A 19,071-nucleotide genomic window follows, 5' to 3' on the forward strand; every position below is an offset into this window, starting at 1 on the left:
TTTGCTTAAAAATTTGGAACATCGTATCAAACTCTGTTAATTTCACAGGTAACCTGAAAATAGCAGTCACGTCGATACAGGCCTATAATAATAAAAATATAATCAAACACATCAGTGTACCGGTCTCATAACATAATATATAATGGCCTTATATGACATATTTCGCTCAGCGGGTCCAGATGAGTGCAAATAGGGAAATGTTTTGCATGTTTTCCTCCATTAGTCTGAGTTATGAAATCTGATTTTGAACAGGTGTAAAATGGATGCCTGGTCAGGAGAGACAAGTAGGTGGGTGTCGGAAGGAAATTTGAATTAAAAGACTTAAATAACCGAGTTTTGGTATCTTCTAGCAGTACGATATAAGCAAGCTCTCATCCGAGCCAGAGTGTGAGGACGTCAGCTAGTCTACATGATCGCAGTGGATAAGGAAACGGAAGGGGAGAGAGGATGGTTTGCTTTTGATGTGACTGGTGGCTGGTGCAGAAGAAAAGAGCCAGAAAGGAGGCTAGAAAGCAAAGGGAGACAGAGACAGACGGTACAGAGCCATATACTGTGTAGCAGAGCGGAAGTTCATTTATTTATTTATTAATATTATAGATTGTTACCTACAGTTCAAACACAGGCTATATTCATTCTTATAGAAATTATTATTATCAACGACAAATTATTATTTTTTCTATAGTCGACTAAATATTGCACAATATACATTATTACACACAATACAGTACTACTTCTCACCACCATGGACTTAATTCTACCATTAATAAAATCTACTTATACTACAAAAAATTTATGTCTGCCTATATAATAATAACACTAGTTCTTGAAACTTCCAGGAGATTAAAACTGTGTGCCGGATCGAGACTCGGACTCGGAATCGTTGCTTTTCGCGGGGAAGTGCTCTACTGACTTTTTCGTTTTTGTCAAACTTCATCTGCATTCTTTCCTGTCAGCTTCCATTGGGCAATCTTGCTCTTTTGCCCCCGACGGTATTGCACTGTGAGGCTTCTCAGGTCTTACCTTCCACGTGAGAGGCAGGCCTTTTCAAGCGTGATGAAACCAACCTGCCTAGGAATAACATTTGAGTAAAGATCGTATAGTGGAGTAGCAGTATCGATAGGCAGAAAATGGGAAAATAGCCGATACAGTATGCCCTTGTAAACTAAAGCATCTTCCCTATGAGACTGATTTCTGATAGGGGACATCAGTAATAGGAACCTACACACCTTAATGCAAGAATAGGTAGAAAACACATCAGTCAGCTGATCAGAATCAATAGACAAGATACCACTAACAGCCATGGAATAAATTTAAGAAAGTCTATTGCTTTAATGAAAGTAACTAACACATTTAAAACAAGAAAAGGTGTGTATAAATACACGTTGTCTGCATGAAGCCACAGATCTCTTATTCATTACTTAATAGCAAATAAACATTTAGGTATTATATAAACAGGTCGTGTGAGTATATAGTGGGAGAAAAGTGAGCGAGGACGACTACTTGATCAAAGATCCAGGTGTGGGAAAGTCGGAAGAAACACATGAGAAAAAGTAGAAGAAACCCAAACAAAAATTTTAAGGTGAGTCTGCTCGAATAAGGTAGTTTAAAAAATAACTTCAGTGCAGGTTGAAAAACGAACTAACGTTAAAAATATGATCATAGAGGTCGCCAAAGAAGTACTAAATGAAGTGAATTCGCAATTGCGAATGTGGACTAACATCAGCTGTAGAATGGAATGACGACAATAAAAAAAATGCGCCGAGTGAAACTCGAACCCGTATTTTCCGCTTATCGTGAGTGGTCGCCTTACCATTTCTTCTTTTTTTTTCAAATTGAACGAGGAAAAAAATGAGAATCCTTCATAAATTAAAAAAAATATTTTATGAAAACATAAACAAGTATACTTTTCAAACATCAGGTCTTTTTTTCAGATCATATACCACACCATTTTTTAAAATTTGTTTAGATCATATAGGATGCCTCCACGCGAAAAAGAGTGATGTGTAAGTAGCATCGATAACAAACGAAACATAAAGTGAATTAAAGAAAACGCCCTCCTGGCTGAACGAAGAAACTGGCATTCGCGTCCCGCCAACTTATGGGTAGACGCGCTCTGAATCCCAAGGCAGTCAGGCAGGTTCCAGGCACGTCTTCGCGAAGAGTATTGCATTCAGCAGGTACATTAAACCGAGTCGTGGTAGTACAAAATCACGCTGAAATCACCTTCTCATACCTGGGACACCCCAGCTGCAGGGGGATCGAAGAAGGCACTACCCAAAAAGTTGGCATAGTACTGACGGTATCGCGGATGGTGCACCAGGAAAGTAATGCGATCTTGCAGGAACGTCCGAAAACCAAGAACGCTCTTACCGCCTTCATGGTACAAATAGGCGATCGAGAGACCATTTATGCAGATTACAGCGTTGGTCTTCGTACGTGGGAAATAAGTTTCATCTGGGAACAGAAGTGATTTCGGTGTAATGACATGGCGAACCATACGTAGAAGAAAGGCAAGCATCTACTGAATCAGCTGCCACATCTCTGCAGGAGATCCACACATCAGTCGATGTTAGTCGTATCAAGCGTGTGACAACGAGGGCACAGTGATGAATCTGTCGTTTTTATTGCATGTAGACGAAGTTGTGTCCTGTATTTTCCAGTAACGACCAGATACCAGGTCGCACTATCACTCGTGTCGAGGAGGACATGGTGCACAGAATTCAAAAACCACGGACCATGCGAACGTACGATATCGGCTTTCCACAATATTCCGAGTATCATGTCTCATCATTAAGCGGTAAACATCACGTGCTGTATGGTTCCTGGTGCTAGGCAAGTCGGCATGGACCTAACTGTATTCGATGAAAAAGGCCCTGGCATGGTTCAAATGGTTCAAATGGCTCTGAGCACTATGGGACTCAACTGCTGTGGTCATTAGTCCCCTAGAACTGAGAACTACTTAAACCTAACTAACCTAAGGACATCACAAACATCCATGCCCGAGGCAGGATTCGAACCTGCGACCGTAGCAGTCGCACGGTTCCGGACTGCGCGCCTAGAACCACGAGACCACCGCGGCCGGCTCCTGGCATGGGAGAGAGAGGAAGAAATATGGGCTACTGCAACAGGTGCCACTCGAGAAGGAGGGGTAGTTCGCCAATCAGGCGTTCCGGTAATCCGTAATCCGGTTCGATGGCGGGTCCACGATTTAATCATCGTACTGACATAAGGGGTAGTTGCCCTCGCTTTGACCTTGATAAGGCCGAGGCTGCCATCTTGAGGAGGAAGTGTCAGCGTGTTGTAGCGGACTTTGAGGATAAGACCCGCACTTACAAAGTAGCCAAACGCCGCCTGCAGTGTGTGTGCCATTGAATTTGGATCGGTAAAATCTGTGCTGAATGGAGTAGTCGCGAGACTAGATGAGTGTCAACGAAATCCACCGGTTGTAAAATGTCCACTGCTTTCAGGAGGTTGCCACGAACGTTCGTGCGGATAGCTTGAAACAGGCGTTTATAGTTAAATGAGATCGTGCGCTGTACATCACGCGTGAAGGTGATCATCAAACACTTCAGCTTGTCCACTAATGGCAATGGAGCCATACTCACTGCTGGAAGACCTCTACCGACGAACATAGCACTAGATTCCGTCAGGTTCACACGGCTGCCCGCAGCAGTCCCGTACTGGTTGACCCACGCCAGTGCCTCTCGTGCTTCATCCTCCGATAGAACCAAGAACACCACGTCATCTGCATAGGCGTGGAAGATGAAAGCATTACCCCGTATTGTGATCTCCGTCAACCGGTTCCTCGAACCGTGTAACATTGGTTCAAGGGCGATGGCGACAGCGGGCGTCCTTGACGGACCGACCGCATGATATTGATAGGACTCGCCACACGGCCATTGACCAGTACTCGCGACGTGGCACCTCGGAGGAGCCTCAATACGAAGTGTATAAATCTGTAGGGGAAGGCCATCCGTCGGAGTACGTTTTCTATAAATTCATGATTCACTCTATCAAAGGCGTGATCGAAGTCCAGTGTCACTAAGGTGCCGCAACTGCGGTAGGCCGTGGCCAAGGCTATGACGTCACGGTAATCGCTGAGTGCCGTCTGAATGTTACTGTCACCACCAATGCACGTTTCATCCAGAGAGATGACTTGAGGAATGACGCGCCGAAAGCGAGCGGCAAGAATCCGGGTAAAAATCTTGAAGTCACCGTTTAACATGGTCAACGGCCGATAATGCCCAACTCCCCGACCTCCCGATGGCTTGGGGACCGGAATAAGCAAGCCTTCTACGAACTCGGGTGGGAGGGGAAGGTCAGAGTTCATTAGTTCTTCATATATCGCGGTCCAGTGTGAGCCCATGATGTCGTGTAATGTGCGGTAAAACTCCAGCGGGAACCCATCTGGACCTGGGGCTTTATTCGCCGCACCCTTATGAAGAGCATCGGCGACGTCATCATACGTAATTGTCACTGTGAGAATCACCGCAGCAGCCACATCCAGGGTACCCGTCAAGGAACGGAGGACATCAGTCGTTACCGCTATGTTCTGGTCCTCAACTGCATAGAATTGGTTGTAGTGGTCGACAAATGCTTTTACGATGTCATTCTGGGACGTCAATCGGCGACCATCTGGCATGTCGAGGGCGTTGACCAGCTTTCTCCGACACCACTGCTTCTCACGGATAATATGACCCATGCACGGGGTTCTTCTAGTACACAATCGTGACATCTTGTGCGTACTATTGTGCCTTCAAGGCGGTGAGGCATAAGAGAAATTATCTTCGACTTAATCCGTTGAATTGCAGCCTGTCGTTTAATAGAGGGGGCATGGTTTGAGAGTTCGTGGAGAATTCTAAAATAGTATTCCATGGTATGTCGTTACCACAGCACTTTGTGGCGACCGTAATTCACAATCGAACGACGTAGAGCAGGATTGGTGCAGTCAGGCCACCACTGGAGTGTTGAGGGATACGCTGGAAGGCGTCTCTCACAGTTGTTCGACGTCGTCTCTACGACCTGCCTGCATTCCGGATTCTTGAGATGTACGGCATTCAGCCTCTACAGGACTCGACCGCGCCACACATTCTGCCTCCAGAGCGAAACAGTGCAAATGTAGGCGATATGGTCGGAGAAGGCGGTAGGCCATAACTCAGCGTCGAGCGTGGCACTTACGATTCCTTAGGAAACGAAGACACGGTGAAGACGACTTGCTGAATGGCTGGTGACGTATGTATATCCAGGTCGATCACCATGCACGCGGTCCCAAGTGTCTGTGAAGTTCATGCACGAGCAGCTTGAGTTCTTGGCATGTGGTGAAATGGGGATGTTGGTCCTTCTGGGATAACACACATCTGAAGTCGCCGCCATGAATAATATGGTCCTAGCGGCCCACAAACAAAGGAGCGACATGTTCTGAATAGAATCGCGACCGTTCCCGTCGCTTGGCCATGCCCGAGGGAGCGTAACCTTTGATGATTCGGACACCGTGGAAAGTCACAGCAAGACCCCTAGCCGATGGTAGGTAAATCACGTCGTCTACCTCAGTGCCTTCCTTTAAAAGGATAGCCGTCCCACTGCCATCGTGAGCACAGATCGTGCTATAGATATTTGTAAACGTCGCTAGGAGAACTTCCTGCAAAAGGGCAATATCGAGGTCCGATGCCCTCAACATTTCACGGAGAAATTGTAGTTTCACAGCGGCGTCAATGGTGTTGACATTGATGGAGCCGATCCTTTAAGTCTTTCGCGGAATTGGGACGCTCATGGAGGCACGAAAAGCAGCAGTGAACAGGAACGTTGTCCCAGCAGTAACCCTGTCGATTAGCAGTCGTGGGTTGGAGCTGCAGTATTCACTGCCGTCACAACGGTGGGTGTTGCGTCGTCTACATCGTCAGACCACGCAAACGTGCGTGGGTGATGTGCGTCCATTGGAGTACCTGTCGAGTCCGAAGGCGGCGTCTCGTCGGCGGTGGAAGAGTGGTGCTGGCTGGGCTACTGTTAAACGTCCATAGGTGCAGCGCCTGGTGCATGTGAAGATGGTTGTACCTCCGAGGGTGCGGGGAGGGGAGGGGAGGGGGTAGGCTGGTGCTTCCACCACAGAATCATCCATCAGGAGAACATCCTGGGAGTTGTGATCCTCATTGTCTTGAGACTGCTTCCTGCAGGTGTCAGACGGGGAGATCCGCACGTGATCTTCAGTGTCCGAAGACGGCTGGGGATCCGGATGGTCAGGCACAAAAGCATCGGTAGGCACAACCATGGATTCAAGGGCCACCCCCTGCACTAGAGATTGCTCAGCGGTGCACATGACGAGGGCGTCGGTCCGTCCGCAACATCCTGAGGCATTACCGGAGGCGACGATGTGTTAGTAGTAGGAGCCAGTGGTGATCGCGGTCGGGGGTCCATATGGAGAACTTCGACAAACTTCAGCGAGAGCGTCGTCGGAGCGGTCGTGGCTTGCAGGTCCCCAGGCGGTAACTTTGTGAATCAGCGGTGCAGACAGCTGGAACGGAGGTGTCCTTCTTTGCCACATCCCGAGCATGTCTTCGGCTGGCCATCATAAATTATAGTTGCACGGCAGCCACCAATATACGGGTAGAACGCCACATGTTTGTTAGCTCTATGCCGATTTGTCGTACACCATTGAGAACCTGGTATGTAGTGAACTGAACCCACTTTTCAGCTAAATGACTAATCACGTTTCCATATGGGCGGAATGCAGATACCACTACGTCTGAAGGCACCTCGACTGGGAATTCAAATACACGAATCGTCCGTACACCAAGTCCCATATGTGTCCATCAGAGAGATGGAACTTAAGACCATTTCGAGTTGCGCTTAGAATTTTGTCACATATGTCTTCGTTAACCAATTTCACGTATACCACACTGCTCACTATTGACAGGTGGATGCCAACAAGATCGTTGCAATCAATCTTGACATCATTTATGATAAACTGTTCTACTTCAAGTGCTATTGGTCGGGCATATTCAGGTGAAAAGCTAATCTTCAGTGTCGATTTTCTGTGGGCATAACGCATTCTCGTTCGAAGGAAATATAACGCGCTAAGAGAGCAGTATCAGGTAAACAGCTCCGTGAGCGAGCTGCGCGGCGAGGACGTAAACAAGACGTGCGTGCCGAAAGGCAACTGTGCCAACTGAGCTACCCAAGCGCTACTCACAATCCGTCTTCACAGCTGTACTTCCGCTGTACCTCGTTTCGTTCCCTACCTGCTAACCATCATGGAAGTTCTCCTGCGAACCGTGCAGAACTAGCAGTCGTGAAAGAAAGGATATAGTGGAGACATGGCTTAGCCACGGCCTGGGGGATGTCTCCAAAGTGAAATTTTCACTGTGAAGCGGAGTGTGCACGGATACGGAACTACCTGGCAGATTAAAACTGTGTGCAAGGCCGAGACTCGAACTAGGGACGTTTGCCTTTCGAGAGTAAGTGCTCTATCAATTGAGCTACACTGACATGACTGACGACCTCTCCTCAGAGCTGTAGTTCCATTTTCCACGAGGTACTGCCGGAAGTAAAGCTGTGAGGATGAGTCCTGAGTCATGCTTGCGTAGCTCAGCTGAAAGGACACTTGCCTGCCAAAGGTAAACGTCCCGAGTTCGAGTCTCGGAGCGGCACACAGTTCTAATTTGCCAGGGCGTTTCATATCAGCGACACACCGCTGCAGAGTGAAAATTTCATTTTGGAACAGTATTTCTCCTCTCTCACGTTACATAACGTCCCCAGTCCATAGGCATACCTTGCTTCTTGCACGAGCACTGAAGAAGCTGTTGTGGTTGTATTTTCATCTTCCTTTTGCTATCCGCACCCTGGCTGCAGGGGACGACTCCTCTTGTCAGAGGGAGCATCGTTGCTACCGGTGAGAACTATAGCTACACGCCGGCGACGTCACTCTGGTTCCAGTTCCTTGGGTGGCGAAGAACAGGGGTGTGTTCCCAATGTGGCGTCGTTACAATCACCGTATATGAGAGGTTGGCTGTTCGTTAGCCGCAGCTGTAGGCCTCAACTGCCTTCGTTGCATTACTTCCCGATCTTCTGCCGCAGCATACTGCACCGCAGCTGACCGAGGTACATTGACAAGATAAGTTACCACTCAAGACTTCCTTGAAATAGCATTGGCAGTACTGTCCAGAGTCTGCCATTCTGTCTCGTAATGAAGTATCTCCTTGAGATTGAGTTTTTAATGCCGATCCTGTTGCTGCCGATCAGTATCAGCGACATCGGCATACGACAGACACTGCTAGATACAAAGTTGTAGCGAGCTTTCTTCACTTCAGGCACGTTCAGAGGTTAGTCTTCGACAGGTTCGTTGCCAGGTGGTGACCTAACGTGCGTGAACAGTTAGTAAGTGTGTAAGGACTCTTGAAGGATTCAGGTGAGCCATCCCCAGTTTTATATTTGGGGGAAAACAGTAGGTGCACCTTACTATTTGTCATCATCAGATTGCTACTGCCACAGCTGAAGATCTTGGCTGTGACTTTGCTGTTTGCTTGTGGGTCTGCATGATTTTCTTTTTCCTCTGTCTTCTGACTGATTTCATGCGGCCCGCTACAAATTCCTCAACCTGTGCTAACCTCTTCATCTCAGAGAAGCACTTATACCATACGGCCTCACTTATTTATTAGATGTATTCAAATCCCTCGCTTCCTCGATAGTTTTTACCCTCTGCAGTTCTGTGTAATACCATGGAGGTTACTCCCAGAAGCCTTAACACATGTCCTGTCATCTTGTCTCTTCTTCTTATCAGTGTTTTGCGTATGTTACTTCCTTTACCGATTCTGTACAGAAACTTTTCATTCCTTATCTTATCAGTCCACCCAATTTTCAACATTCATCTGTAGCACCACAACTCAGACGCTTCGACTTTCTTGTGTTCCGGTTTTCCCAGTGTCCATGATACATTACAGGCAATACTTTGTTATCAACGTACATTATCGGAAAATTAAGGCATATATTTGATACTAGTAGATTTCTCTTGGCCAGGAATGCCGTTTTTTCCACTTCTAGGCTGCTTTTTATGTCCTCTTTGTTCCATCGATCATGGGTTATTTTGCTTCAAAGGTAGCTGAACTCGGTTGCTTCATCTACTTCTTGATCCTCCATTGAAGACATAAAGTCCGAAGACGAGTCCGTGATCATATTGTGTCACTTTTGTTTTTACAGCTCCGTTATGATCACATAAATCTTTTACACTTCACTATTACTGGATTCGACTAAGGCCATCTTCAGATCTGTTACAAACAAAAAACAGGGGTGTAAACATCTACGTTCAGTTAGCTGAAGGTAAATCCATAACAGGTCTGGTGACACATAAGAAAAATAAAAAAAAAGAAAAAAAATATGTTAAACAGCCATGAACACCAGCCACACATACTATAAAATATTGTGATGTAGGTATCAACGTCAAATTTTAATTGTAGCTACATAGCAAACGCTGGCGATGACCTGGATGAGTCTGGTATTTATGGAAATATCTGAGGCTGACAGAGCGCACTATACTTTGTATCTAGGGTATATGAGTAACCAGTATCGCAAATTTAATAGCTAAAATTCAGTAAGTGTAGTCATTAATTAAAGTTACTTCGCATGACAAAATGAACGTCTGACAATAAAACATATACTGACATACAATATGAAGAATTAGACACATACCTAAAGTCCACATAAAAAGTGCAATTAGCAGCAATGGGAAACTTCTAGCCTGACAAAGCAAAACACACAATTGTGTAATAGTCAGTATAAAAAGTTTTAAAAATAAAATCATATCTATTAACCAGAAACTTCCAGCATAACAAAATGGTTCAAATGGCTCTGAGCACTATGGGACTTAACTTCTAAGGTCATCAGTCCCCTAGAACGTAGAACTACTTAAACCTAACTAACCTAAGGACATTACACACATCCATGCCCGAGGCAGGATTGGAACTTGCGACCGTAGCGGTCACGCGGTTCCTGACTGTAGCGCCTAGAACCGCTCGGCCACTCCGGCCGGCGCATAACAAAACATTTGAATAATAACCGTAAACATAAGGTAATTAACGAAACAGTGGCTATTAATTATGAGGTCGATAGTCAATAATATATCGGGAGGGGGATCTCAATGGCACTGCGTCTTAGCTTCTCTGTATGAAGTCCTTGATTTCTTGTGGCAGAACTTGCAGAAGAAGGCCCAGTCTCCAGTCCGCTGGTGGGTGACCGCCGCACACATCACACGCCAGGCTTCTGCAGCGCTGTTCAAACTAATAGCATTCTGAATATATCAGCATAAGCGTTCTGGTTAAACTCATTCTTTTCAATCAGCAGTAATTATGGTTGCGTTTTTCTTTGTACATAAATCTTCGTTTCCTCCAGTAGGTTCAGTAACTGAACCTTTTGAACCCTATGCAAAACTTTTATATTATCTTCTGTGTTCCCTGTCGAATGTTCTTCTTTATCCAAATGTGTACAAAAAGCGCTCTTATTTTGGTTATATGTATGCTCTCTAAAACGAGTCTAGAAATTCCTTCCCGTCTGACCGTCTGACAGTCCTGGAAGCTGATCTTACAGACACCAGATTATCAATATTTATCGCTGTTTTGTCAACTTTGTGGCTTAGTCAAGAAACAATTGTATCTTTCGTTTGAAATCTATTTTAACTTTCGCTTTTCTGAAAGTTGGTGCAATTATGTTGGAAAACTCACCATTATATGACATAGCAACAAACTTCATGCTCCCTGGATCTATTGCGTACCTCTTGCCACGTATTTGTGAGTTTAGCTTATTATAAAGGTTCAGTACAGCACGCTCCTTATACCCGTTTGCCTTCGCTACTTGCCAAATCAGATTTAATTCTTCCACTTCGTCGTTAGAGGTGAGTGGAAGTTTTAGCATCCTGTTTTGAACAGTCTCCTGCTGACATGTAGGGTCCATGGATTCATGAGGTTGTCACCATACCCGTGCACGTCCATCGGCTCGATACAATTTGAAACAAGACCCATCCGACCAGGCAATATATTTCCAGGCATCAACAGTCCAACGTCAGTGTTGACGGGCCCAGTCGATGCGTCAATGTTTGTGACGTGTAGTCACCAAGGCTACACCAGTGCGCCTTCGGCTCCGAAAGCCCATATCGATTATGTTTCATTGAATGGTTCGCACGCAGACACTTCTTGATGGCCCAGCATTGAAATCTGCAGCAATTTGCGGAAGGGCTGTACTTCTGTCACGTTGAGATTCTCTTCAATCGTTGTTGGTCCTGTCCTTGCAGGATCTTTTTCCGGCCGCAGCGATGTCGGAGATTTGATATTTGATATTTTACCGTATTCCTGACATTCACGGTAACTCGTGAAATAGTCTTAAAGGAAAACACTCACCCAATCGCTACCTTGGAGATGCTATGTCCTATCGCTCTTGCGCCGTCTATAACAACACGTTGAAACTCACTTAAATATTGATAACCTGCGACTGTAGCAGCAATAAGCGATCTAAACAATTGCGCCAGACACTTGTTGTGTTACATAGGCGCTGACGACCGCAGCGCCGTATTCTGTCTCTTTACATATATCTATATTTGAATACAGTCCGCAGCTCGTGGTATAGTGACTAGCGTAGCTGCTTCTGAATCACGGGGTCCCGGGTTCGATTCCCGGCCGCGTTGGAGATTTTATTTGCCCGGCGACGGTGTGTTTGTGTTGTCCTCATCATTTCATCATCATCATCATCATTCGCGACAGTGGCTAACTTGGACTGTGTAAAAACTGGGATTTTGTACGGGCGCTGATGACTGTGCAGTTGAGCGCCTCACAAGCCAAACATCATCATCTGTAATTGAATATGCATACCTACACAGTGTCTTTGGCGCTTCAGTGTATAAGTCGTAGTTTAAAGTAAAGTAACATGATACATATTGTCATATCGTATAACATGGCACAACCCATCGTAGCATCCAACATGGCATTTATCATGTTATGCAATATGACACAACCTGTCCTTAAAGCTCAGGATGCATGCATCACTCTCTGGGGTATTACTTATTAAAGATCCACCCCCAGTTTCGGATCCTTCTGTCTACAAACACGCAAATTTCTACATATTTGTTCTTACTCCCCATAACATACATGTGACACGGGGTGGAAACTGTTCCCTGGAGTCGAGGTGAGGAAACTTTTTCCACAGAGGGCCGGATAACTGGTACAATGATGAGCGTGGGCCGCATCATCACTGTACAGTATCTACATAGCACAATTTAAAACTGAATGTAACAAGATTAATGTACTTAGCAGCCATGAGGTCTCCGAATGTGTGAAGTTCTCATGCTATTCTAAACATGACATTTAAGTTTAAATCGTATCCCTACTTCATACGTTTCATCAAGCACATTCAAGTACCGCCGGGAGGGCCGGATAAACTATCGTGGGCCGTAGTTTGCAGACCCGTGCCCTAGGGGAAAGAATACAATCCCCTCCCCCGACCCAAACTAGAAATAAAAAAAATTGTTTTCACGTCTTCCCCAGCAACAAATCTTCCCTCAGCTCTCAAATTTTATCCGTCCACAATAACTTATTTAGCTAACACATGTATGCTCTGCAGCCATGTCATATTATATATTGTTCAATATATCTGGCGAATCCTCTAGTTATTGGACGCAGGATCGGGGACTTCAGTCCATAAATTGCAAGACGAAAGTATGCCAAGGTCTTGCAGCTAGGAGAGCTCACTGTGCTGGGGAAGCAGAGTTAACGAGTAAAAAATCCCAGATATGTCAAGAACTTTTGATTTAAATGTCTTCGAAGCTATCAGATGAGTTGAAAAGCTAGTTCTCCTCTTTTTCATCCTTAACTTTGACCAAGTCAAATTCGCCCTTTTCGTAATATGACTGGAGCATTTTTCATTCTGGTTCCCAACTTTTGCTCTAATAAAATTTTGGCATTAGATTGCTATAGCTTGCCAACCAACGGAGATACTAGATTTTTGTTGACTTGGGAAACAGCTGATCCGGTAAAGGGTTTTTCACAGTCTTTCGAACCCCGTTGCTTGATAAGAGCAACGTTAGTCTGGGTCCTCTATGATTACCTGCTTCTGTGGTTCAACCAGTCCAGTATAGGTTACTGTGCCCTCAGAGAACACAAGCCTCACCTCTGCGTCGAAGTCACATGCCTATGTTAGGCTTCCGTTTCATTTTAGATCTGACACATACCTTTAATATTTGCTCTTAACCCACTTTATTAAGTAAGAAACATTAATCATAATAATCTGAGATTTTTCCAACCGCTCTAATGTGGAAATTATTAAACCTAGAGAAAATATGTGCTAAACACTTTTTGTGGAAACATTGCCGCTATTTTGATTTAATTTTGTAATGAAACAATTGTCAATAGAAACCGCAGCTTTGTAGATGTTCAACAAAAAAGTGTCCACCCACATATCCTCATCACTGGCGCTCACACCCGACCGGTAATATTTTTGATATGTTGTTCATACCTCTCCCCTTATTGTTGTTCAAAAGTTTGCAACTGCACGAGATATTCAACATCTCTAGGTCTTCATTGACTGTATTATAAGACATTTCTTCTTTCCACAAAGCACTTTGTTGCCATTGCCGGGCTGAATTTTATGTCCTCTTTACAGTGGCCATGATATTTCATTTTCTTCCCGTGTAGTAAGCATTATTTACTGCTTTTAGTGTGTCATTCGCTACACCCAGCCTTTGTTAGGTGATGTACATCTCATAATCTCTCTACAAGACTCTGTGTACTTCGTTAAGTGATTTTTCCAATTCTTTGACTTCTCAGAGAGAGTTACAGTATCTTCAGCAGATGCCAAAATTTTTATTCTTTCTTCCTAAACTTTCTACCCTCTTCCATATTTCTCCTTAATTTCTGTTACTGACCGCTCTACGTAGAGGCTGAACAATATAGTGGGCTGGCTACAACACTGAATCACTTCCTTTTCAGTTGTATTTACGCATGTATGTATGTATTAAACCAGGAACCTAGCAACGACGGAGAGGCGTCGTCCCGCTGTAGCCCTCAGTGATTCATAACCCCACAACAAGTCACAGCAGTCCACCCACCCCACCGCCGCTCCATACTGAACCCAGTGTTCTTGTGCTGTTCGGCCCCCAGAGGATTCCCCCAGGAACGTCTCAATACCAGACGAGTGTAACCCCAAATGTCTGCGTGGTAGAATAATTACGGTGTACGCATACGTGCAAACGGTCTTTGCGCAGCAATCGCTGGCACAATGTAACTGAGGCGGAATAAGGCGAACCAGCCCACATTTGCCGAGGTAGATGGGAAACCGCCTTAAAAACCATCCAAAGGCTGGCCGGCACAGCTGACCTCGACGCTAATCCGCCTTGCGGATTCGTGCCGGGGACCGGCAAGCCATCCCGCTCAGGAAGCAGCGCACGAGACCGCGTGGCTAACCGTGTGGGCCCCTTTTCAGTTACTCAGTTACTGCCTCTCTTTCACGTCTTTCGTGACTGTCATTTCACGTATTTACACTTGTTACACCCAGAATTTCAAATAATGTATTCCAGTCAATAGTGTTAAAAGTACTTCCTAAATCTACAAATGCTAAAATGTAGATTTGCCTCTCTTCAACCTATCTCCTAAAACAAGTCGTAATGTCTCTACTGTCTCAAGTTCTCCTATTTCTCCATGGAACGGAGACTGCATAACCCCAAGATCAACTTCCGTTACTAGTCATGTCAGTATTTTGCAACTATGATATGTTAAACTGATAGTTCTGCAAAACTAACGTCCTGCTGGTGCTAGCTTCTTTGATATTGAGATAACTACTTTATTCTTGAGGTCTGGAAGGGGAGGGGAGGGGGCTGCATATCGCCTTTCTCATACTACCTGTATGTCAGATGGCACAGTTTCGTTACAGCTCTTTCCGTCATTGCAGAGAAATCGCTCGTCATCGGAAATTGATCCAGAATCACTTCAGAAGGAGAACAATCAGAATTTAACATACCGCTGACGGCGAAATCGTAAGTGACAGAGGACAAGCTACCGGCGGGTAAGGATGAGAAAGATAATGTGTCGTTCCATTTCAAAGAAAGCATCCCAGCTTTGGTATCTAGCGAACGTTCCCTGAGAGTGGGTAAAATAAAACGACATCACTAAGAAAAATATCAACTGATCTAAGGAAAATAACTGACATGATTTCACGACCTCCACCGTTACAGTTCCCAAAAATAAAATAAAATAACATGAAGATTAAAAAAATTGCAATAAACCGCTATGACGGTTTGGTAAGGAAATAGGCATCCAATCTGGTAGAAGGAAACGAATCTATAACGAACATATGCCTATCACATGGCAATTACGAGTTTTGTTTCTTATACGATACATAGGTAACGGACGAACGGCTGCAACCGCATACAGAAAGTTAAACGCACTGATGTGATACCTTGTGAGGGATACAACTATCGTTGACACAGTAAATTGTAGCCTTACACATATCTCGTATTCGGGAACTTTTGGAACTGAATATGCCTTTTTTCTTTGACCGGGGCGTTGCCTTGCTTGTCCTACATTCAGCAACGCCGAAGCGCTACCAGTCACGTGTCATTATGCGAAGAAGAGAGTCACCATTCGAGTTTCGCTCTTGACGGTCCCTTGTCGATGTGTCGCACCAAAATTATTTCAATAAATTGCTAAAGTGAAGAAATATGAGTTTGCAAAGGTGATATTGAAAAGTAGCTGTGATACGGGTTATTCGCGAAAGATTACACATGAAATCAGTGGACGAAAGAGTATTGTCGTTACTTACTAGCGGCAGTTGGCGGAACTTATTACCATCCGAACAGTTACGAAAAGGCTACAGTGGACATTTATAACCAGAAAGATTAATCCGAAAAACCAGTGCAACAACTATAAACTTCTGTCAGAAATGGATATACATTTAATTGTTAACACGAGCATGGTTGTGTCTAAGTATTAATAGCAAGCGTGTTGCGTGCAAAACATCAGTTAACGAAATGATACCTGTATGTACCGTTACCCTTTCGAGGGTATATTTTTCTGCTTAAATTTGATGAACTTTTATATTCATAGAGACAGGTTTTCGCTGTAGGTAATACGTTAAATTAGCAATTAAGTGTTTTCTCTCTTTTTAAATATTCCGTAAATATCTCCCATAGCCGCAAAATTAAACTATAAAAGAAGTAAAGAAGGTTGCAAGCATTACGACGGTATAACCCTACTAGAACGCACATATTTTCCTCTCTGCCAAGGTAGGAGCAGAATACTGCTAAATAAAAGCACGCAGTTCGCAGACTACAAAATATGACGACGGATTTTTCCGCCCCAAAGGCAGCCTAGGACGGTAACGAAACTTTTACGCGCTCATGCGCACATAAAACTTGTTTCTGTTTTTATTTTGGTAGTAGGAGGGGTATTCAATAAGTAATGCAACACAGCTTTTTCTCGGCCAAATCCAGTTGAAAAAATGCGAACTCTGTTGCGGGACATCGTGGAATATTCCCGCTTCAGCCCCTACAGTTTCATTAAGTTCCGATAGGGGACGGCTATAAATTTAATGTAGCCTTCAAAATGGAGGTGCGTTCAGAGCAGGGAGCAGCTATTGAGTTTCTTTTTCAGACTGTCTACAGAGACCTGTCAGTGAACAAAAACACGGCGAGTCGTTGGGTGAGGCGTCTGTCATCACCTCATCAAGATACCGCAGACCTGTCTGATCTTCCGTGTGTTAGCTGGCCACTCACAGCTATGACGCCTGCAATGTTGGAACGTGTGGACACTCTCATTCGAAGTAATCGACAATCAAACACTTCACTACTCAACTGGACGTCTCTGTTGATAGAGCTGGCACACTGGCCCCTAGTAGCGGTACTCAAAGTTGTGTGCCCACTGAGTTCCTCGTTGCCTAACAGAAGATGGTAAAATGCAAGTGAGCCAATCACAGGGCTCTAGAGGCACTAAATCTCCTCCCCCACACGATAGCACAAACGCATGTCGAATCAGGGCAAGAGTCAAGAAACCTGCATCTCTGGGAAAAAAGACACTGCCAATTACTGGCTTTTATAAATTTTCACTGAGGGGGAAGAGACGATTTTCTCCGAAGTCATGTCGCTTCCCATGGCAACAAGCGAACAGGTACAATCTTAAAGTTCTTTATCTGAATCGCCTGTGCCTTGGAGCTTGTTAATCCTAGCTATGAGGTGTAATAAAGATTCTATCTCGCAACATTTCTCAGACACAGGATTTTTCTTATACAACCAAGGCGGTGGGGTGGTGGGGGGGATTGGGGGGGGGGGGGAGTGGTTCAATGGCCTATTTGCCATTGTGAAATTTTAATACACATGGCTCTGCACACAATGCTCAGTTTATGACTCCACTGTATAAACTTCTTCCTTTAAGCCGTCACCCCAGCCCAGGCCTTCTGCTGCCACCAAAGCAGGTATCGTGGCATTGTTCTGCTGGAGACCTGTCGTAGTAAGGGGCTGCCCTGTCTGCCTTGTACAGCTACGGGACTGTCCTGCAATATTTACTAAGGGATGGGCTCGCCGCCAAATGCTTTAAACTTCCAACATGCCATTTCTATGAGCTAAGAACCATAAAAATACCTACAAGGCTCCATCAGCATCTGCTCAGGCTGTTAACTCTCTAGACTCTCGCTCAAGGTGCGTCAGGTTGTAATAAGATATTTAATAATTTTTCATAAGTGGAAAACAGGTGAGAAAGTAACTTCTCCTCTCTGAGAAGTGATCAACTAAACAACTCATCTCCCCCTCCCATTAACCTATTTCTCTGCTAATAGCTCTATCACTCCATGAGGATGCATATTGTTATGCTAATAGATTTATGATCCCTATGGGTTTGATTTATGACCCCTGGGGATAATCCGTTCTTCGGAACCTCCCCCCCCCCCAACCATCTCCCTCCCCCTCCTCTGCCTCCACCCCTCTGGGAAAAGGGACACTTGTTCATTTCTGTGACACTTGTCCCCTCCTGAGAAATCTCGCACAATTTCCCTCTCCCTCCCTCCTCCCAGGGAAAATTGCCAAGAAAATCGCTTCATCTGTGCAGAACTCTTTATGTGGAAGGTGCAAGTATTAGCTTGTCCAGAACCTGTGTGACCTAGTTGCATAATTATACTGCTGCGAATTGGAGGTGTCATCTGGTTGGAAAATTTTTGTGCATGTGCTGAACTTGACGTGGAGGGGTTGAATAAGTTAGCGCACAAGGCCACCGCCAGAGGACATCTCAAGGCCTCTACCATCGCCCCTCCTGCCCCACACCTCCCAAAAGAAGTTGGTGGCAAAAAGGCACAGTCTGCACAGGAGAAAAGGGCTCTCACAATACAAATTGAAATCAAAGTCAATAATGATAATATATTGTTCAATTCAGTTAGCACATTCTTTATTTGGTCAGTTTGTGGGAGACAGGGCTCCCAAAATTGCATACAGCTCGTGTCTGTACCCCCCATGGCCCAACTTCCCATGATCTAATAAACGTAAGCGCCGAGAAATGGAATGAGGCGTGTTATATTAGCCGCCGTTTTGGATCGTCTGTGAGTGTGTCAATCGTTCTGGCCCCGCCAGATAGGTCAAAAACCACACAATGCCCTAATTACAGACCACGATTCTTAATAACGCCAAACACGAACCAAATGTCAGCCTCCTTTGAGCACATGGCCCAAAAGAAAACAACAAGTCTGATATTGGAATCCCTTAGACGTTTGATACTACTAACCATTTCTCTCAAGAGGGTACTTCCTTTTTGTGTGTGAACAAATGTCTCCAGATACGTAGATGGAGGTTTCCCTCTGTCTTCGGAATACTTTGTTCCTATTGGCTAATTCTGGGACAAAGGCAGAGCTCGTCAGAGGTTAAGCCGCAGCTTGGAGTCGGCCACTGGCCGCAGACGCTGCAGGACAAGTAGGTGTGGCTTAGATATACAGTTCTAACTGCAAGATTACCCCAAATATAGGCTATTCCCAGGTTAAAAAATCCAATTTATCCAATCCGAGATAGGGATGTTGTTGTCCATACACCTCGAATTTCTCACGCTAAATGTAGATTCCTCCCTTTTATAC

Source organism: Schistocerca nitens, chromosome 5 (genome assembly GCF_023898315.1).
Source record: "Schistocerca nitens isolate TAMUIC-IGC-003100 chromosome 5, iqSchNite1.1, whole genome shotgun sequence".
Classification (NCBI taxonomy): domain Eukaryota; kingdom Metazoa; phylum Arthropoda; class Insecta; order Orthoptera; family Acrididae; genus Schistocerca; species Schistocerca nitens.